Source organism: Phodopus roborovskii, unplaced genomic scaffold, assembly GCF_943737965.1.
Source record: "Phodopus roborovskii unplaced genomic scaffold, PHOROB, whole genome shotgun sequence".
NCBI classification, from domain to species: domain Eukaryota; kingdom Metazoa; phylum Chordata; class Mammalia; order Rodentia; family Cricetidae; genus Phodopus; species Phodopus roborovskii.
Genome location: NW_026126418.1, coordinates 50,953,411 through 50,975,840, shown reverse-complemented (window position 1 = coordinate 50,975,840; position 22,430 = coordinate 50,953,411). Strand labels below are relative to the sequence as shown.

General features: G+C 43.0%; 1 protein-coding gene and 1 pseudogene across 2 annotated transcripts in view; both read right to left on the bottom strand.

Annotated features, from left to right (window-relative positions):
* Positions 1-22,430, bottom strand: part of Cacnb4 (calcium voltage-gated channel auxiliary subunit beta 4) — a 243,446-nt gene that overhangs the window by 146,064 nt on the left and 74,952 nt on the right. The gene's annotated exons all lie outside the window — the stretch shown is intronic.
* Positions 5,231-6,448, bottom strand: LOC127222521 (26S proteasome regulatory subunit 10B-like; annotated as a pseudogene).

The window sequence follows — 22,430 nt, the reverse complement described above, 5'->3', positions numbered from 1 at the left end:
CACTTCTCCAAAGTCAGCATCGAGCTGTGTCACCAAAGAGAGGATGAAAAGATCCTTCTTCCTAAATGTTTTTTGTAAGCTATGCAAACAGAAAGAACCTCAGTTCCCTGATCTGTTAAAATGACATCTTCATCAGCTCCCAAATTCAGTAATCACTGCCTCGTGCCCATGGGCAGAGCTGAGTGAGTGGAACTCACAAGATTCTCAACTCTGGTACTTTCTTCAGTAAGTGTGAGGAATCAGAATATGAACATCTCAAATAAGGTCAGAAAGATCCAGGAAGTCTTTACTCACAAGTTTTCTTTTGTTCAGAAACACAGTTTTGATGAATACCTACATCCAGCAGCTTTCTTAGAAACAACATCATTTGGAGATCCTATTTAGGTTTGACTCAGAAAACCCAGATGTACACTTGGAGACAGGAATAGAATATTGGGGCCCAGGAGAGATGGTGCTCACTACAGCAGAGGGAAATTGAGTCAAACTAGATAATTTGCAGGGGGAAGGGGAAACAGCATAATGGACCAAGGAAAACTATGCAGGCCAAGTAGAAGACAAACTGTAAGAAGGACCAAGGAAGGAATCAGAGGAAAAGGCTAGCTCTGAAGGCTAACACACACACACACACACACACACACACACACACACACACACACACACACACACACACACACCATAAGCTAGGGGCCATTTTTGTAGCTGAAATGAACTGATAGCCCAAAGCAATGCACTTAAGCACAAACAGGCTAGTAAGGCAAATACTCTGATACAGATTATATTTCACCTGTGATCTGGAAAAGGGCCCTTCCTCCACAGGGTACCGCACAGCATCTTCATACAGACTAGTAGACAGGACATTCAAACCTTTTTCCTCCCAGTTTGCAAATCCTTCCAATTTTTGTGCCCAAGCAAAAACAGGAAGCAGACTTAGACTTGAAGGCCACATGCTGATCAAACAAGGAATTAGATAAATTTGCAGAAACTGGCTGTAATATTTGCCAAAGTTTATACTCAACAAAACACATTCTAAAAGTACTGCTGGCCCTCTGAGTTGGCAACCATAGGTGCCGAGAGGTTGGCAAGCATCAGTGCCAAGGAAATTGCCAAAGTGACTCTCCCCTTAGACACATACCAGGAGTGTTCTTCAGCCCCCTGTGTAACAAAAACTTTAAAATGTGCTTTGAAAACTCACAGGCTCTCAGGCAGCGAAACTACACCACAAGGCCAAGGTCATTGTGAGGTCAGATGAGAAAACATCCCTCATGGACATCTGAATATAAGATCTGTGGCTGATAGCTGTTTAGAAACATGCTTAACACAAAGGGGAGGTTAATACACTAGACTTAATAAGCATTAGCCAAAGAAAAGCCTTCGAATTTATACATGAACTGGTGCACACACCAATAGCATTACCAAGTCCACATCCTGGAAGAGCTTGGCATTGGAGCTGGGAATGCCACTCACCCAGTAGTGCCCATTAGAGCTATCAGTGGTTCTTGAGATGAAGAAAAATTGTTCCTGAACTGGCTTATTTAAATATTTTTGTCCCCAAGACAGTTTATGTCTACCAAATTATTGGAGAGCTGAGCTCTCAAAGAAGTTCAAAGTCTGCCAAAGGGCAGTTACTTGTAGTTGCTTTTACTTATACAATCAGAGCAGGTCCTTATGTAGAAGACTGCCTTCATTTCGTTGTTGTTGTTGTTGTTGTTGTTGTTGTTGTTGTGTGTGTGTGTGTGAGTGAGTGTGTGTGTGTGTGTGTGTGTGATGTCCATATGGTGAGGAGCACACTTGCTCATGAAGTCCCATGTAAAGGCTAGAGATCAACACTGGATCTCCATTTATCTTTCTCCATCTTATTTTTATTGTTATTAGAATGACTTTTAAAATATTTTTTGAGCTATAATTACATCACTTCCCCCATCTTTTCTTCTCTCTTTGAAAGTATCTTCCCCTGAGTACTCCCATACCCCACACTCTCAAGTTGATAGCTTTTCTCTTTGACCATATTTGTTTCATACACACAGGCTCTCTCTCTCTCTCTCTCTCTCTCTCTCTCTCTCTCTCTCTCTCTCTCTCTCTTTCACTTTCTCTCTCTCTCTCTCTCTCACACACACACACACACACATACACAGAATTTGCTGAATCCATTTTTTGTTGTTTGTAATTTCAGGGCTGACTGCTCTTATTGGATAACCAATAAGGAGCTCATCCCAGGGACACTCTAACTCTCCTCTCAGGAGTCATAGTGTTTGTAGTTCTTTTGTATAGGAGTATGACTCTGCAAAATTCCCCCCTCCCACATCAATATGCCCAATTATCTTACTCTTTCCATCTCATTTTTTGAGACAGGTTCTCTTATTGAATCTGGAGCTCACAATTTCAGTAGGACTAGATTTTCCAGGGAGTCCCAAGGGTCTCCCTGTTGATGCCCCCCTCCCCACAGTGCTGCCAGCTGGGGATCCAAACTCAGGTCATCATTCTGGCAGGACAAGTACTTTACTCCCTGAGTCATCTCCCCAGACCTTGTTTTCTTTCTATCCTCTGATTCCAGCCACAGAAATTTACCTGGGTTCAGGGAAGGCACTGCAATAACTGATGCTAGTATGGAATTTCAAAAGCCACCTGCTTACATCAACACCACAGCTGAAATAACACAGCACGGCATCCATTTCTCCTACTTGTCTATTGAATTCAGATCAAATACAGCAAATCAAGACTTAACTTCTCCCATGTATTCATCTGGCTGTGACTGTCAAGACCTTCATGCACTGCCCAGAAGGCCAATGATTAATGGAGGATGAACCTCACAAGCATTGTGTCTTAGAGGTTCAGAACTGAGGACCCAGAAGCCCTGGGTATTAATGCTGGGTCAGCCTACAACTTGCCAAGTGACCTTACATAATCCTCCTGGCTTTCCCTTTTTTCCATCTGCAAACTGAGAAATCTTGGTAACTCAAAAAGAAATAGGCCAGTGTCTACTCTCTCCACAGAAGTTTCCCCCTTCTTTCTGACCTTGGAGCTGAGCAAATTTGACATTCCTTTCCAACAATAAAGAATGCTTTTCTCATTTCTTTGATTTCCTCTTTTTGAATAGCACTTTCCAAGACTGAAATGCTCATAGGTGTTGGAGAGATGGAGTCATAGAAAACCTTAGCACAGACAGGCAGGGGAGGAGAAGGAAGAACCCATTTTCCCACTGGCATCTGGTACTTGTTAGTAGTCTAGAAAAATACCACAGAGCTAGTCTCAAGGGGCAATTCATACCAATGATTGAAGAAGCAAATACCATAGGGTTTAAAGGCTAAGAGCTTCTTAAATTTCTGTTTGTCTGTGTCTTAGTTAGGGTTACTATTGCTTCAATGAAACACCAGGAACAAAAACAAGTCAGGGAGGAAAGGGTTTATCTGGCTTATTATTCCAAATTGCTATTCATTACTGAAGGAAGTCAGGACAGGAACTCAAACAGGGCGGAAATCTGGAGGCAGGAGCTGAGGCAGAAGCTATGGAAGGGTGCTGTCTACTGGCTTGCTCCCCATGGCTTGGTCAATCTGATTTCTTATAGAACCCAGAATCACCAGTCCAGGGGTGACACCACCCCCATCAGTCATGCTCTACAGGCTTGCCTACAGCCAGATCTTATGGAAGCATTTTCTTAATTGAAGCTCCCTCCTCTTAGATGACTCTAGCTTGTGTCAAGTTAACATAAAACTAGATATCAGTCTGTCTGTCTCTTTATGACTGGTTCTCTTACATTTTTGGTTATGAGCCTAGCCTTTAATGGCTGAGCCATCTCTCCATCCCTGAGCCATCTCCCCAGCCCGACTGGTTCTCAAATAGTTCAGGCTGGTCCTCTTGCCTCCATGGAGACATGTGCCCCTTAGGGGTAATTGCTTTTTAAATTCCTATTTCTTGAAGCTAATTTCACCATGAAAAATAAGTAAGGAAAATATGTATACCCTGTAGTGAGTTGAATAGTGTCTCCTACCTCCAAATGTGACCGTGTTCAAATTCCTGGAATCCCTAAGTGTGGCCTAATTTGAGTAAGGGAGGATTCGCACTTAACTAAAGTCAAGGTTGTTGAAATGAGGGCATCTTGGATTAGGAATAGGTCACAGATGCACTATCAAGCATTCTCAGGAGAGAAGAGGGAAGATGAAACGTAGAGATGATGGGAAGCTGGAGGCCAGAGTGACAGAGCCGTAAGGAGGAAAGTGATGTCAACAGTCACCAGAAAATGGGTAGGATCTCAACAGCCTTTAAATGGAGGCAGCCCTATTCACAACTGGATTCCAAACTTTTAGCCCTCAGAATTGTGAAAAAAAAAAAACTGTCTTTACACTACTGACTTTGTTCTTATTTGTTACAGTAGTGTCAAGAAGCTGAAACACACAACACACCCACTCACAATAAAATTCCTAAGTCATCTTCTTCTCTGACAAGACTATCCTAGATGCACAGTAGCAGAGTGTGCTTAGCATGCTCCATGCCCAGCAGCACCACCAGATAACACCCCCCCCCAACCCCTGCTTATTTTTAACCTACTCAGGAGCCATTATCTTATAAAACTGTTCACTATCTTTCAGAATCATTGATCTATCAGTTTGATGCATACAAAAAATTTTTACCCAAATACCCACATATCTGCACCTTAACTCTGCCACATGTGAACTTGACAGAGTCCCTAACTACCTTATCTATAAAATAGAGACCACAGTGTCATTTTATACACCTGTGAGGAAGGCTACCCAGAAATCAGCCATGTTTGCTGCCCTCATTCTCATTATTTCAACACACACAGGCAATGAATATGTCCATCAAGCAGAATCAGTGATGGACATAGCTAAGAAACTACTGCCTGAGCCAAATGTGGATTATCAGGATGGTGTGATGGTCAGCACACAAACCAGGTCTATAGTTATAGTTGGCCTCTCTCCTGCTTTCAGGTCCAATACATGGGAGTCCGCAAATTTATAGACAGAAAAGTGAAGAGCCAGGCTTCCCCTTGGGTGAGGAGCAAGTGAGTAGCCTGCCCCTTCCCCAAAGTAGGAGCAACTAGTTTTGGAGTTCTCAAGCCTCATGCCCATGGAAATGCGAAGGTTCCACCTGCTTCTTTCTGTCAACTGATGCCAATACCAAAGACTCCAACTCAATGCAGATCCTACTTTTAATCTTTTTTTAAAATTTTGCTCATACATATTTATTCACTTTTAATGAGATCACTGCCAATACATACATTATTTTCCTTAACTTTATTTTTACATTAAGTCAATGTCTGTCATGCAGCCGTCAAAACCCTGAGAGTAAATCATACAGGTTTGTAGTCCAGTTTGGACTCCAGCTTCTTAGAGCCTGCCACTTTTCTGACTGCTTTCATGAAGTCTTCCTGAACTACAAAGTCATGATCCACACGAATGGCAAACATACTTGCTTCAGTACAAACATTTCTCAGGTCTGCCCCATAAAGCCATCTGAGAGCTTTACAATTGCTTCATAATCTATTTCACTGTGCTTTGTAATAGGGCTGGCATGAATTTTCAATATATCTAATCTTGCTTGTTCATTTGGTAAATCGATATGTATTTTTCTATCTGATCTTCTTGGACGAAGCAAAGCAGGATCCAGTGTATCTGGTCTGTTTGTAGCCATGATCATTTTAACTCTATGCAGAGTATCAAATCCATCCATTTGATTTAGTAACTCCATAAAAGTTTTCTGAATCTCTCTGTCAGCTGATATACACTCAGAAAACTGATGGCCACCAATAGCATCTATTTCATCCATAAAAGTGATGCGCGGCTGGTGGTCCCTGGCATAGTTAAACATTTCTCTAATCAAATGAGCACTTTCACCAATGTACTTGTCTACAATAGAACAAGATACAACCTTTAGGAAGTTGCAGTTCAGCTGACTAGCAACAGCTCGTGCCAAAAGTATTTCCCAGTGCCTGTTGGTCCATATAGTAAATAGCATTTTGGAGGTATTATTCCTACAGACTGGAATAATTCTGGGTTTGTAAGAGGTAATTGTATTACCTCTCATAACTCCCGAATCTGCTCTGACAGCCCTCCAATCACAGAATAAGAAACATTTCAGGGTCCTCATGAGACATGTTGTAAACCAAAGGATCCACTTCTCTTGGCAAATACCTCATTATGGTTAGTGTAGTCATATCCAAAGCAACTCTCATTCCTGGCTTCAGCTTACTTTTATCAAGCTGACGGTGACAACCTAGGACATTATCTTGGTCCATTTGTTGCTTTAATAATGAATTTCTCTTCTGTTAACTGTTTAAGCACTTCACCCACAATCTGCCCAACACTTTGTAGTGCCTTCAGATCGTTTTCAGACTTTTCATACTGCTTGATGAGTTCTTTTAATTGTTCCCTTAGCTCCTTAGGATGGCCTTCAATCTCCTTGTGCTCTAGCAGCTTCTTGCAGTAGTCCTGAAGCACCTCCCACTTTTATTCTTGTAGTTTTAGCCTGGTGACAAATGCTGTCATGAGCAGCTTAGCAACTGAAACTAGGTGGGAAGTGAGTGTCTTTTAATTAATTATCATGATAATCACTTGGAGGCCAACTGATGGCCTCTAGACAGTGCAGTGTATCTCCTCCAAGTCTCCAAGCATGATGTTGGCCTCAAGCAGTTCACAACCAGCTCCTTTTGGGGTTTCTAGTCTCCTAATCTAAGTCCATCTTCTGACCTCTTCTAGAAATGTGCTAAAATTTCCTGTCATTTAAATGTACCTTTATTATTGCCAATTCTGTTATGGATGCCACACTTTCTATCTCGAGCTTGTGGAATGAGAGAGAAACATTTACATCAGTCTCTCAATTTGACAACACATCTATATTAACAATGCATTTAGTCAACATAACAAATAATCTACTCTTCCATTCGCACATCTATCCTAATTTCACTGAACTGAAACTGACAGGAGTTGGAGAAAGTGTGCAATTTCTCCAAGCTCCTCAGTGGTTCTGACACACAGCGAGAGCTGAAAGCCATAGTGTCCAACCTACTCTTGGTGTAATTAATGTGGCCTTGTAGAGTAGAAAATAAATCATTAGCAGCCACTTCACCTTGTTTCAGGATAGGGTATGTCACCCTAAAAGTTAATTGAAAATTACTAACCCAACTCCAAAATACAACTAGTATTGTGTTATACTATATACTTAGCGTATATTTTGTTAGGGGATGTCTAGCGGATTCTAGTTCCACATCCATTTCTTCCTAGGTACCCTCCACAGTAACACTTCACACCCACTTACTATCAAGAGTGCTAATTTAAGGAGTTTTCAAGCATTATAATGAATCCTTGTTGATTAAAAGAGGACATGAGGACCAGATGAAACCAAAGTATCATCAGTACTGTGGACTTCACTTGGAGAGTTTAATAATGGTGTTACCCTCTTCACTTGGCTGCTCCCCACAAGTCACATTCTTATGTCAACCTTGTATCTTCAGTTATGATGTTTACTTATGCCAGCAAAGGAGCCTCTTTCAGCCAACAACCATATCATTCTTTAGGGTCTCCCATGGGAACTGAACTGAGAGATGTGTACTCTAGGTAACCTGAGTTTGTTTGTTTTTGAGACAGGATCTCACATAGCCTAGGCTGATCTCAAATGTCCTATGTAGCTTGGGAGGTGCCTCTACCTCCCAAGCACTGGAATCATAGGCATATACCATAATGCTTTGGGTCTTTTCCAGCAACATCATTCCTTACTATACCTGCATGTTCAGACCTGCCTATCTTCTGAAAGTATAGACAGAGCCAGGGAGAGTAGTGGGAAATGTATAAGCTATGGATTTAGATTGTCTGATCTCAATTAGTAGCCTTACACATGTGATTTAACCAGTATGCATCTAGGGCCCTCTTCATTATGTTGTTGTAGTAGTGCGTGGATCAGAGACCAGAACATGTTACTCCCAAATGTGATCTATTGTTGTCACTTGTTATTGGTGTATCCAGACACACACTCAGCATGTCTAGACAAGTTCAGCATTAATCTCTTCAATCCTCTTCTACCAAAGGATCTCCTTCTCAGTTGTTCTATATAATCTGGAGAATGATCAATGATAGCCCTGTTTCCAGTTATGAATGAGTGAGTTTATTAAGGATATAGCAATTAAAAGCAGATGAGAGATAGTGAGAAGCAGGGAGAAACATTAGATAGATGGTAAAACATTATCAAAGTGGACACTCAAGCATAATGCCAAGACACCTGGAGTAGCCCAATTAAGAGCGCAATCAAGAGGTGACATCACCAACCCAAGTACTTGCAAGCATCCTGCAAAAATCAGCTGGGGAAGTTGAAGCAGTCAGCCGGAATTCCTGATTAAGCTTTCTCTTCACAGAGGAGCCTCCCACGGCTGAAGTTTCCCTTTCCCATTCCCACCACAGGCATTCTTACATTGTGGGATAAACAATAGTAACCTTGGTTGGAAATGATTTACTTTTAGCTGCTCTCAAGGACATGGTGTTTTCAATACTCTCAGTTGTTGTTTTTGTTATTACAGTTAGGGGACCAGCCCATCCCCAGATGGGACCTTGAAGAACACAAAATAAGCACACTAGAGTCAGAAAGAGGAAACCCTCTTCTGTCCCACAGTCTGTTCTCAACAAGCTTAGATGGCACCCAAAAATTAACCAGTATAATGTGCATCAGACTCGGTGTCATGATGATCTTAGTCACCTCATCTGGGAACCTGGTACCTTCAGATGTCCCCGTCCACCTCCCCACTTCCGCCAAGCCACCCTACTCTTGGCAGTGGCACTCTGCACCACTTTTGTCCCCCAGCAAGTCTGGCCCCTCAGCAGTGGTACAGAGACAGTGAAAGGGTATGGGAGTAACAGAAACACAACAGCTATGCCCTGTGCCACCGCAGACACAGCCATCCCACAATGACTGACCCAGTGGCCTCTTTGTAGGCTTGCAGCCTCTTATCTGCATATGTTACTCAAGAACAGGCTAAGGTGTCTTCATGCGTACACAATCCCAAGTATTATTCCAAGCGCTTTTCATTACACCTTACTGAATCATCTCCACAAGCTACCTTGTAAGTGCCATTAGGACCTGCATTATAGACATTGTTGCCCAGCATGCCAAAGGTTAGAGTAATTAACAGCATTCTGGGCCCGGCCCAGGAGGATGCACTCAGAACACAGCCTGAATCGTCAGAACGGCCAGCCTCTGAACAAACTGGACCTGGCCCAGGGATCCTTGCTGAGGGAAGGTGGAGGAGATAGTGTTAATGAACTTGGGGTTCATAGCCTGTTCCCCAAGTCAGGTCCTTAATGCACCAATAAAAAGAGACAAACTAACAGTAGAAAGCAGAAAAGGGAGATGTATTCAGTGTAGCCACAGTGGGAAAAGGGACAGAGGTTCAATGACCCCCTCACCCCCGGAAATCCTTCTTTGTTTCCTTACCTTATGTGGCATCAAAGTTTAAATAGCAGACATGCACATCTAAACAGTCCTGGTCAAGGTGTGGTCCTGCCAGCCATTGGCCCATCATTGTCTGTTCTTCAGCCTCATCCTGTAAAATGCTCTGAAAAGTTGCTAGAACTGTGTCAAATCTCCTCCCAGGAGGCAAGTCCCCCCTCTGGGCTAGCACCTTTCCCTTTTCCCAGGAATTTCCCAGAGAAATTCCCATTTCTTTGGGATCCTTTGTTTCAACAGTCTGATGTCAGACTGGAACACAATTATATTTCTGCCAGACCAGTTACAATAACAGTAAGGTGCAAAAGACCTAGACCCCCAAATCCTGCCTTCCAGAGTTTACACTGAAGTTGGGGTGCCAAGGCATTAACAAAAGCCCCATTAGTTAAGGCTGACTCCATCCAGGATGGAGCTGCCATCACACTGGGATGCAGATAAGGAATTCGGGAAGGAGAGCTGAGGCACTGTTGAGTAAAGTGAGCAGCAGTGGGTGGGCTCGCATCCGGGGAATGATGACAAGATACCAGAGAAACATGAGGCATAATTGTTCTAGAAAATTTTGCTTCTATTCAAGTGCATTGAGGCATGCGTTCAGCCTCAGGAGGCCGAGGCAGGAGGATACATTGAGCCCCAGAGATCAAGGCCATCCTAGGCAGCATACTGAGATCAGAGAATGGCAATGGCTAAGGCTTCTTATGCTTACTGAATAGCAGATACTATTCCAAAACACAGAAAGGGCAATGAGGGAGGGAGGGAAGGAAATAGTTTCTGTTATCCTGCAGGGCAATGACCTAAAAAGTGGCTCATGATACCCAATGTTTTCACATACAGTACAAGGCTGCAAAAGAAGCTGTGCTCCACCCATAAGTGGCTTCGGAAATGCCTGGAAGAAGGAAGGGCAAAGCTGCATCTCACTGTCTCCAGGAACCACACACCTTTCTAAACACAGCTGTGCAATCCCCACAGCAGCTGGCTGGCATGGTAACAATGTATTTTAAGTGGCAAAATGTTAGTTACTCCTTCTTCCCTTTTCTGCTTGCTTTACACATATATGTTGGCACTTCTTCAATGAATTAGTATCATACATTTTTAAGGAAGATAATTTTTAAGTGCCACATCATATGACACAAATTGGAGATATACCTCCTGCACATACATACATACATACATATGTGGGCACATACATCAACACTGAGGTAAAACATTGTTCTAACAGCTGCATTGAAAGATTCTTAAGTATTTCCCCCAAAACAAAATATTTATTAATGGAATCTATTTACCTTAATTAGAATTCATCTGAGGTCAAATATGCAACATATCCTATTAATAATTATTATCTTGGCCAAGTTACTTAACCTCTATGTGCTGGACTTTCTACAATCTTTACAATACACAGAAATAAAATGGAGTCCAATAAGATAATACATGATTCAGATTATAGTGTGGACATTACTGTTGTTGCTATTGTTTTCATATTAGTATCATCGTGGCATGAGAGAGAAAGATGGGGATACACACTAATTCTGCAGCCCAGCCTACCCTGGAACTCACTGGTTATCTCAGGCTGACTTCAAACTCACAGCAATCCTCCTGCCTCAACTCCTGAATGCTGAGATTTATAGGAGTGTGCTACCACCCACAGTATGAAGTTGGATTTTGATTCCCTTCTGGGTGGTGTTGGCAATGACTTGGGGCTCAAATGGAAGCAATTTTGATTACATCCAGTGAAGAGGGCTTAAGATTAATGTTAGCAGTGTTCCTATTGTGATAGTTTAGCATTTGCAATTTGTGGGATTAATGTAAAGTCTTCGCTTGAATTAATAATATAAAGAAAACTTCTCAGGGCAACAACTATGTTGTTCCAAAATTTCAAAGTCTGTTCTGTCAGGCCAGTGAGATGGCTCAGGGAGTAAAGGCACTTGCTGTTAAAGCCCATTTGGTGGGAGGAGAAAAGAGAACTTCTGCAAACTGTTCTCAGACTTGCACATGCATGTCTTGTCATGCATGTGCCCCACACACCTACATACTCAATAAACAGACAGCTAGAATGTATTTTTTAAAGGTCCATTTTTGGGAGCAAGAGCCATGGCTCAGCAGTTAAGACTTGTTCAGAGGATCCAGTATCTTTGTTGGGCACCTTGCAGCCATCTGTAACTCCAGCTCCAGGGACTCCAACTGCCCCCATATGTATTTACATTTATGCACACAGAGATACAGAGACACATATATAATTAAACAATAAAACAAATATTCTTAAAAATTCATTCTGTTTATAAACATGAGGCAAAGCATGCTTTTGAGATTGTTGTAAATCAATTTCAATCTCCAAGTCCAGTAGGAAACACAAATTTGGTCTGTGACTGACACCTTCCTCCTATAGTGTAAAGATACTCATCTGCACCATACTCTTCATTTTCCAGATTCTCACAAAGCTCTCTGTGGCTGTTCTCGTTGCCCTATTTTTTCAATCAGCTCCCAATACACCTATTATACTTTGCCCTCCTGTCCAAAAGCAAGGAGGTGAATTCCAGTAAAAGCTCTACATTTTTCCCCCCAGTGGTTCCCCACCTCCCTGCTTGACATTTGTCTGAGTTACATGCCATCATATTGGAAGGAACTTTCTCTTCATTTCCTGCCTTGCATTCACTGGGATAAAAAAGTAGTTTGTCACTGAACTGATGGCATTTAGATCTACAGAATTCTCAGCCGGTGCACAGAAGAGAGAGAAGGTTATAGAGCTGGGGAAGAGGAGAGCCTTACTTGACTGATTTGCTCAAAGTGACTCTCTTCTGCGGCACTGGAAGCAGAGCACGCATATTCTGAACAAGTAGGTGATTTTCCCCTACTGAGGGCATCATGAAGCTTCCCCTACCCCTCTCCTCTCCTTTGCTCTGTAAAAGTCAATAGCACAGATCCCTTTGTCACCCTCTGCTACCAAGAAGCACAAGATCCTCTCTCCTCCCTGCCCAGGTCCACCTTGGCCTCTGATACAATTTGCAAGGCCCATTACTGCTCCAGCTAAGCATATCTTTGTTGCATTGCTACAAGCACTGGCAGTAAAGCCCTAATTATAGCACTAGTACAATTCATAAGATCAATTAAAACAGAAAGAAAGCCCCTTCTTTCTTATCCCCTCTCCCTCCTTCCTTCCTTTCCTCTCTCCCTACACCACTCCCCAAACACCACCATTGCCACCATCTCCACGCCATGGCCAACTCTGTCTCTCCCCTCCTGCCTTCAGCAGCACATGTAGTTGGTGTAGGAGGAAGGTAAACCCACAAGTAGAGTGGGGTCCCAATAGTAAACAGTCAGCTAAGGCAAGGGGTGGGAAAAAAAGACAAGCCACTGTGGTAGCTGGTTGGGGTGACACTTTCCAACAGGAAGCCATAGGTAGAGATAGTTACTGAGGGAGGCCCTTGCTTCTGTCACTTTTAAGAAGCACTGGGTGGTGACATCTAGTGGTTCTTGTTTAAATTACTGGGGTACAGTGCTATGGAGGAAAAATAAATAAATAAACAAACATCAGGAAGTTGGAGTTAATTAGCAGTACGTACACCAGCCACTCCACCCTGGATTTCTGCTGGGACCATCCTGGCCCTTTCTGAGCCTCCATTTCCCCAATGGCAGAGAGAGGTAACAACTATGAATGGGCTGTTAGAGGACATATGCAAAGTGCTCAAAACAGTGCCTGTTATCAGAGTTCAGTCTGCCCATCTTTGATGCATTACAAACATAATATTTAAGGCACTTAGTGAAACCACATTCATTCTCACCCTACTGACACAGCCAGTCTTATGGTCTTGCATGCCCATGACACAGTCTGCCACTGGGGACAAAGCAACTTCAAAGACCTTCCAAAGTTCACTATTGCCCAAACCTATTGTTTGGTTGAATGGGGCATGCTCTCCTTGATTTATCACAGTCACAACTGCCCCTGTCACCCTTGTTTAAAGTACTTCTCCAGTGTATGCTGACTACTGACGACACGAGGCAGATATTGCTGTTGTAACACTAAAATGTGTACGTAAAGGCCAGAGATCAATCCTGGGTGCAATTTCTCAGGAGTTACCATCTTGGTCTTTGAAACAGTCTCTTATTTAGCCTGGAGCTCTCTAGTTAGACTTGGCTGTCAACCAAGGAGCCCCAGGGTCCTGTCTGTCTCTGCTTCCCTAGCACTGGGGTTACAATGACACACCAACATGCCTGGCTTTCTAATTCAGGTCCTGACATTAGTACTTCACTAACTGAAATAACTCTCCAAGCCCATTCTGTGACCCTTCCTCATCCTGTCATCTGTACAGCAAGGCTGATAGGTGCCTAGTTGACAGTGCTCCTGGAAATGAGCTATAAGCACTTTGTGCCTGTCACACTGCCCATGTTTCATGAATGATGCACTCCCACCATCATTTTATCTTCTGTCCAGACAACTCTACCACCCATTATACATTTTATACATGGGTCTTTTCAAAGCCCATTTTAAACTGTGGTAGAATATACATACCAGAAACAGTGCTACTTGAAAAATTTTTAAATGTATATTTCAAGGGTGTTAACGACATGTACATTTTTGTGCAATTTCCATTGCTATCCATCTCCACAATTTTCTCATCTTCCACAATGAAACTCTGAACACATTTAACGCTAACTCCCCATCCCCTCTTCCCAAGACAATGGCAACCCCCGTTTTAATTTCTGTCTCTGAACTTGATACCTCCTTGTACTGGCTAGTTTTGTGTGTCAACTTGACACAAGCTAGAGTCATCAATGGAAGGAGTCTCAGTTGAGGAAATGCCTCCTTGAGATCCAGCTGTAAAGCATTTTCTTATTTCATGGTCAGTGAGGGAGGACCCAGCCCATGGTGTGTGGTGCCATCCCTGGGCTGTTGGTCCTGGATTCTATAAGAAGGTGGTATGATCAAGCCATGGGAAGCAAGCCAGTAAGCAGCACCCTCCACAGCCTCTGCATCAGCTCCTGCCCCCAGGACCCTGTTTGAGCTCCTATCCTGACTTCCTTCTGTGGTGAACAGCAATGCTTAAGTCTAAGCCTCATAAACCCTTCCCTCCCCAACTTGCTTTTTGGTCACAGTGTTTCAGCACAGCAATAGAAACCCTAACTAAGACACTCATCTATGCCAAATCCTGCAAAACCGATTGTTTTGTGACTAGATTATTTCTCTTGGAGTGTCCTCAGGGGTCATTCATATTGTAGTATGTGTCAGAAACCTTAAGGTTGCATAGTAACTTATCATGAGCATGCACGGTGTTTTCTTTGCCTATCCATCTGGGAGTGGGTACTCTAAGTACTTCCCTCCCCTCTGGCTCACATGACTAATGCTGCTATGACCAACCATCAGTACACATGTGTCTGTTCTAGGCCTGCTTTTGAGTCTTTCGATTATCCATCTAGAAGTAAGTTTGTGGGCTCGGATAGGAATTCTATGTTCATTTTGTTGTAGCTGCTTTGCAGCTGCCTCTCCAGGTCACACAAACTAGTCTCCAAGTCCTAGGTTCAAACAATCGTCCAGCTTCAACCTCATGCATGGATGAGTCTCCAAGTACAAACCTGGACTTTTTTTCAGGTTCCCCAAGGAATTCAATATTTTAAGAGGAAAATTGTGTTGAAGTTTTTGAGACGTTCCCATGCTATTCTCTAAAGTAGCCATGCCTTTTTGCCCTTCCTTTTTTAAAAAGAGTTGTTTAATTTTGTGCATGAGTGTTTTGCCTGCATGTATGTGAACATACCACATATGTACCATATGGGTTCTGGGAATCTAACCCAGGTCCTCTGCAAGAGCAGCAAGTGCTCTTAACTGCTGAGCCATCTCTCCAGGCCCTACCATTTACCAGTCATGTATAAAAGCCCCAATTTCTCCATAACATTGCCAACTCTTTTTATTTTCTTAATAATAGGCTGACAGATAGGAAGTACTTACATACACTGTTCCTATCCCTCACTTTAACTTTATTTTTCCTCTGTATGTTGTTCTTTCCTGTTCTCTAAGTCACAAACATCTTGATGGCAGGCATGCAGCCCACCGACCACTTACTCCTCCATGCTTCCTTGGGCTCTCACTGTGGATCATTGCTTAAGTGTAGGGTCTGGATCCTGGCAGAGTGGCTGCACCTGGGAGCTTGTTAAAACCACAGTCTCTGCCCTGCTGTGAAAGTAGCAAACAAGACTACATTTTAACAAGATCCCCAGAGGATCTTCAGACAGTGAAGGGTGAAGTGACCTGGCATGAGACAGGGAAGCCAGCGTGCTGTGACTCTTTCATCAGGTTCAGCTACTTCACCCATTAGTACTCTGTATTTGTTGGTAGAGGGATTAATGAGGGAGCTTAACATCCCTATGACTATCACCATCCTGCACCTCCCTGAGCCACGAAAGGACATCTCTTTAAAAACTAGCTTAAAGCAGGTGGAAAAATAGGACAGAGAAAACTGTCACTGCCAAAAGTAGCCTAGCAAATGTGACAGCTACATATCATGTGGCATCTTGGATGTGACCTTGAAACAAAACAAAGGGGTTATGGGTACTAGGCTAAAGCTAAGGAAATGAAGCATGGTGATGAGGCATGGTAATGCATCAATACCATTCATTCACTAGTTGTAACAAATGTGCCAGACTATGGTAAGTGATAATGGGAAATGGAGTATAGCACACTGGAACCGTCAGTGATGACTTCATGATTGTTCTGTAAATCTAAAACTACTCTAAATGTGTACGTTTATTGGGGGTAGGAAGCAGAGACTAGGCAGGGCATCAAGAAGACCTCAGCTGTAGCTGTACACACAGCAACAATTTGCACTATCAATGATCTGCTGTAGAACTACAGCCTTGGGTGTTCAAGACAAAACAGGAAAACACAGTCAGTGCTGGAAACAGTCTCATGTTAGTTCAGCTTCCCTCTGCAGACATCTGATGTCTAATTGTTACTCATCTCTTCCCTTTTCCCATTGTGATGCTACCTGCTCACAACCAAGAAAAAGGACACTGGTTAGAGTGGCACATACATGAGCAGTGGTAGGCAGAGGCAGGAAGATCTTGAGTTCAAGGCCAGCCTGCGCTACATAACAAGACTCTGTATCAAAAATAAATAAGTAAAATAATCAATTAATTAAATGCTGGAAGCACCACATGCTGTAAAGAAATATTCAAGTGACATCTACCTTTCTTGGGTTGAAATGTATATTTTGCAATTAAAATTTGTCATGTCAAGTCTTAAAGCATTAAGGGGCTGGAGAATGACTAAGTGGTTAAATGTGTACACTGCCCTTACAGAGTTTGGTTTCCTGTGCCCACCTTGGGTGGCTCATGACCACCTGTTGCTCCAGCTCCAGGATGACTCATGACTCAATGCCTCTGGCCTCTGAAGGCACCTGCACTCACACAAGTGCACATACCCCCCCCCCCGCCACACACACGTATATCTTAAAATAATAAAAATAAATCTAAAATATGAGAAAGCAGACATGACCAATGAGCAGTGTCAGAAGGAATTAAGTTTTCCTGAGCAGCTGTTATGTTCAGTCATTAACCCTTCCTATGAGTTCATTAGCTTTGATTTCTCTCCCTCCCTCCCTCTCTCCCTCTCTCCCTCTCTCTCTCTCTCTCTCTCTCTCTCTCTGTGTGAGCTCTGCAAATAATCTTCATTGACTGCATCACATTTTATCTGAAACCATTGAATTAGCCTTGTTAAACAAATAACAATAATAAAAATTGTGGCTAGCATTTCTTCTTTTTACCATATTTTAGACATTGTACCACTTATATTACATGTGCCCTTGCATTTCACTCTGAGATACTTGTTGCACACATTTAACAGGATATACTTGGTAGGCTTAGCAATCCAGGATATGGGAAAGATTTTTAAGTCTTAAGTTCAGTTCAAATTCAATGGCAAAGAAATGATACAGCTCCCAAAACAGTGATGTAATATTATCCTGAATTAATAAAAGCATAACAAATAAATATGCTGAGAGCAGAAGCTATGACACATACTGATTTTGATATGACCCGTCATACCTTTAGTGCTCCTTTAGTGAATGGGTGTGGGGTGTATGACTCTAATTCTAAAGATAGATAAACCTGAGACTCAGAGAATAAACGGCACACCCAGCTAACAACTGGAAGGGCTAGATTCTGCACCCAAAGTATCTACTTCCACAAGAATCACTACCCAAGCAAGAATGACAACAGCCCAAGACTGTGAAAGGTGGAGCTAAGGATTCAGAGAGTTGTACCTCATGGGCAGGAGCCACATTCACACTGTGGTGGCATGGACACACACACACACACACACACACACACACACACACACACACACACACACACACACACAGTTTTTTAAATATTAAAGGACTGGAGAAATGGTTTGGTGGATAAGAGCCCTTCCTTCTCTTCCAGAGGACCTGAGCTCCATTCCAGCACTACAGCTCAGCTCCCAGCTGCCTGTAACTCCATCTCCAGGGACCAAACACCCTCTCCTGGCCTCTTCATGTACCTACACTTTTGTGCACAAGCTCACACACAGACATGCACATATATACATAATTTAAAAGAAAATAAAATATCCTTTCTAAAAGTAGGAATACAGTGTTAGGCCTAAAAAGGCTGGGACATAAGGCCTAGTGGAACCTCCTGAACTTGGTTAAAGTTTGGCTACCTGTCTTTGGCCTGTAGTCTCCATGTGAGAGTGACTCAGCAAGGTCTGATGTAAGACTGCCTCCTGCCTAGCTGACCGTTAGCTTGGTGGAATATTATTGGCCCTCACTCCTCACATCAACTTACCCCATCCTAAGATTCCCACCCCCTACCCCAACCCTAAATAAGTCCCTTGATACAATAAAGAGAGATCCTGCTTTGATAGTCTCCCAGCTCAGCATGTATTTCTCCCCAGTAACTAGGAGGGGGAAGGTCTGAGTCGTCGACACTAACCATCACACTCAGCCCCGGGAGGAGACCTGCTGGACCAGCCCTACCTGCCAAAGGACCCGGCAATATAGAATTGATAATGAAAGAGACCACCACATGGCAAAGAATGCATGGCTGTCTTCCTTTAATAATCTGTTCCGTGTGACCACTTCTGTGTCCTTGTTGCATGTCTCCTGTTAGTTTACAGAATGGAACTGCTAGGTGTTACACAGCAGAGAAACTCCCAAGAAATGACCAGGAGGAGGCAAAACTCAAGCACTAAGACCTCAGCAACATGAGACCTTCTAGGAAACTGTGCAAGACACCCTTCCCAAGGCAGGGCTGTAAGCCTCATTCTGCTTCACTCACAGGACCCTGGTCATTACAAGGGGACCCCCTCTCTGTTGCTGGCATTTTTCTTTTCCTGCCAGGTCCTGCAACCCTTCTCAGCCCCCAAAAGCACACAGAAGCTATAGTAGTTATAAAACTGTTGGCCCATGGCTAGGGCTTCTTATTGGCTAGATTTGTCTTAATTATTAAAATATTACTATTAATCTATGTATTTCCACATGGTCCTGGCTTACCGGTCAACTCTTCCTGGTCCCTCTCTGCCTACCTTCACTAGAATTCTCCTTATCTCCTAGTCCTACCTATCTTCCTGCCTGTACTGGCTATTGGCCAGTGTTTTATTCATCAACCAATAAGAAAAACATATATACAGAAGGACATCTCCCATCACTCTCTCCCTGATACCTTGTGGGATAGGCAGGTGCTACCCTTCTGTACAATGTCACCATCTACAGACTTCCCAATTTGTCCCGATTGTGGCAAGCTTCTCTGTTTCCACAATCAATGGTCTCTTTCACTTAGTCTCCACATCTCTTTTGGAGATCATCTTCCTGCTTAAATGAGTCAGGCCTTTCCTAAGTGATTGGGGAAATACCTCCCTGTGAGATACTAGGATGTGGTATGTAATAATCAGACTCTGTTATGTAGACAGGGCAGATTCGCCTAAGGCAGCAGGCAGGCCAGGGGCAGGCAGGTAGCTTCAGTTTTCTCCTAGGGTAGTATCACACAGAGCAAAGGGTCCCAGCATACGTTCATGTAGAATTAGGTCATGCTCCTGTCCTGTATCCTACAATTCACAGTGCTGCTTTGTCACTTAGCATTGCAAGACAATTCTCAGGTGGCATAGACTGGCAGCAGTTACTTTCAAGAACGACTGAAGAGTTGTGATAGAAATGCAAGACACTGTGATAAGAGAGGCATAGAAGAATAGCCAGAGGTCTTCCAGAATGTCCCACAGCACACTAACCCCATAGGTTGTGTCACCCACCCCTGAGGCATGACCCCCCACACACACATATGTGCTCTGTGTCTGTCACTGCAATGTAACTGGTATTTGTGCATCTAAGACTCCATCTGCCCCAGGAGGCTTTCCTGAGCCTCTGTAAACTGATTCACAGTGAATTTTCCCTTGGGTCTGGCTGTCTTCCTTTAATAATCTGTTCCGTGTGACCACTTCTGTGTCCTTGTTGCATCTCAAGGGCTTAGACAAATAGGCAAGAAGAGCACAGTGCAAAAGCTTCAAAACTGTGCTCAGGTCCGGCTCAAACATGTCAATGAACAGTATAGCATGCCTCAGAAACGTCATTGGTCCTGTGCAAGCCTCCTCTGGAACTTCTTTCACTAATAGTTATGGTGCAACACAAAGAGCCACATTTTTTTTTTCAAATCAATGTAAGAAAATTACCAGAGGAAAACAGCCTGCTTGGCCATTTTCATCTTCTGGGGAGGGGGGGTGGTTAATGGCTCAGAGAACTAATTATGAAATTATTCGTGTAGTCCTTATGTTCTACTGTGAGAAATTTGCATGCTTCATTTAATTATCCAAACTAATGTTAATCAAGGGACACAAACAAGAGGAAGATGTGGGTTGTAAGGTAAAGAATACGCTGTGATCTTTCACAAAGACCCATTTGTCAAAACCACAGGACCTAGTGTCTCTAATTCTAAGATGAAAAGAAAGCTATATTTTAACTATGTGAGTGAGTGGCTTTGTCTGTGTTGCTGGGGATCAAACCCAGTACCTTGTATGAGTGAAGGGACAGGCTTTACCATGGAGCCATGCTATTACTAGTGACCATGTCCACAGTCTACTGGCTTCATACGGGAATCTAGAAAGGTCCTCATCCTGAATAGACCATTTCTTTCACCTCTGAATTCTCCTCATCTCAACCATCTCCAAAATATATCTCCTCCATCATGTATGGGCTCTCATGTCTCTGCTACAGAGGATTTCTCCCTGCAGGAGGGACCCCATGGTCCAGACATGGTGTATGAGCTGTATGTAGGCCTGATAGCAGATGCATCACTATGCTCTTCTCCAGGACCAAAATGATGGACAATGTTGTACACTGGAGCTGTTCAGCCATCCAGGCCCAAGATGGAGGTGACACAGGGAGAGGGGAGGACCTGCATCAGTCCTACAATGGGCAGGAAGATGAGTGAGGAATAAACCTTGTGATCACTGATCCTCTTAGAGGTGTCTGTCAATGGTAAGAAAGCCTTGCCCATCTTCAATATGACTTGCAATTGTCAGTATCTGTAGAAGGCTTTTCCTTTTGCTCATGAGATTCAATTTGGGAGTGGTTTTATATGAGTTTTATTTTTCCCAAAAACAAAACAAAACAAAAAACTATTTACTCAAAACCTAAAAATAGGTTGACTTGCTAACCTGGGAACTGTGTACAGTTGCTCTCTTTTCTTACTAATTACTCTAGTATTAGTCAAAAGTGTCAAAAATACATGGTGCATCTGCTATGAGCAAAAGGCAAAACATTAGCTATTCATAGCAAAGTGAGCACTGCAGGGCAGCTTGCAACTCTCACTGAGAGAAACAGAAAGAAGCGGGGTGGACAACCTACAAACCTGATACAGCCAGTAATGGTATTACAGCTCATAGATATCCCATCCAGAAAATACTCTGCAAAAACTATATATCCTATTACAAAAGAAGGAATAAAGCTTGCATTCCCTCCCTGTCCTGGAGAGGCTTCTAAGACCCTATTTTGAATTCAAGTTGCCATAGAAACCAGTAAAACTCTGTAAAGAATTCCATCCATATTACTGCACAATTTGATGTACATAGAAGAACCCTTCTCCCTGTCTCAACTTAAAGCCACTGCTCTGGTTTGAAGCCTTCTGCATGTCTTACAGTTTGACATGAAGATTGCTATAAAATATTAAGACTTATAGCAGTGATATGCCTTCAAACATAGACATTTTGCTTGCCGAGAGGTAGTCACAACTGTCAACATGACAGAGACCCACAGCTGTGCTGTGTCAAGCCAGGTCACGACACATCATTCATGATGCCACATGTGTGTGTTAATTCACGCATGTTCAGACTCAAAGGTGACTAGAAAGATCTGCTTATATATTAGGCAGTAACTTTTGCTATGGGCTAAGCCACAAAAATTACGCTGTAGGTATAGCATGCTACAGCACACAAAAGCACACTAGCTATCATAGCTAACATTCACTGTGTGCTGTGGCTCTAAAGTTTATGTCCTTTAGCAGCACAGCAACCTCATGAGGTAGGTATTATTATCATCTCCATTCTACACACATGGAAACTGGAGGACAAGGAGCTTACGTTCATTATCCTACACCATTTAGTAGCTAGAGTCAGAACTTGGATTTAAAGGCAGGCAGCCCATTTCCAGAGTCTGCACTTTGAGCCATTTGGGTTTTCCCTGAGCATCTTATGGATTTGCAACTACAGGTCAAGTGACCTTAATCTAAAAACTCAGATGTAAAATACCCCCCAAAACCCCAAAAATCCTGAATGTCAACTGTGCTGGCTAGTTTTTAATGTCAACTTGACATGGACTGAAGTCATTTGGAAAGAGGGAACCTTAATTGAGAGAATGCCCTCACCACATTGGCCTGTAGGCAAGCCTGTCAGTGCATTTTCTTGTTCTATGACTGGTGTGGGTGGGTCTATATCATGGGGGTGGGTCATACCAGCCCTGGACAGGTGGTCCTGGATGGTGGAAGTCATAAAGAGT